Genomic DNA, 934 nt, shown 5'->3' with positions numbered 1-934 from the left:
CTATAGCAAAGACCTCTGCAAAAAATAAATAAATAAATAAATAACGCTAAAAAAAAACATAACAGGGACCAGCAGTTAGTGTAATGGCTATGTCGCTGGACTCCCATGTAGTCGACTGCGGTTCGCATCCTGGACCTGGTGGCTTAAAACTCACGTCGGGCGTGTGTGCGTGTGTGCCCAAGATCCTGAAAGGAGAATGGAGGAGAAGGGATTGCGGAGTGGCCATCCCCCCTGGGGGGTGATTTCTCACTTTCTGTCTCTCTGTCTCTCTCTGTCTGTCGGGTGAGCACATGTGTCCTGTAGCAAAAATCTCTATAAAAAAAAAGAATAAAAAAAGAAGCATTACAAAAAATGGGAAGGCATAAGCAGAGAGAGACAGAGGCACAGAGACTGAGATAGAAGGCCACAGGGACTATCAACCACATTAACTTTTTTGTTGAAGGCTGACTTATCAGTAAACAATCTTCACCTCTCTTGTCCACTGAAATAACAAATTCAACAAATTCAGAAAAGCCATGAGGAATCTTCTTCTGAAGGAAGAACTCACCTTTCCTGTCTAGGTGGGAGGACAAGGGGGGATTATTAGCAAAGCAAAAGGTGGTGCTGAGAGCAAGAAAAGAATATATACCTTTAAAAATTTTGAAAAAAGGAAAAATTACAAAAAATGAGAAGACTGTAACAGAGAGAGACAGAAACAAAGAAGGAGACAGAGATAGAAGGCCAGAGGTACTACTACCATGCTAGCTTGTTTGCTGGAGGCTGAATTATCAGAAGAAATTCTTCACATCTCTTATCCCTTGATATATCTAGTTTGAAGGAGCTATGAGGAATATTCTTCTGAAGGAAAGCCTCACATATCCTGCCTAGGTGGGGAGACCAGAGGGAATTATTAACAAAGGAAAAGGTGAAGCTGAGAACAAGAGAAAAACTTTAC

The sequence above is a fragment of the Tupaia chinensis genome, unplaced genomic scaffold (assembly GCF_000334495.1).
Source record: "Tupaia chinensis unplaced genomic scaffold, TupChi_1.0 Scaffold000337_1, whole genome shotgun sequence".
Lineage (NCBI taxonomy): Eukaryota > Metazoa > Chordata > Mammalia > Scandentia > Tupaiidae > Tupaia > Tupaia belangeri.
This window is presented reverse-complemented; position numbering follows the sequence as displayed.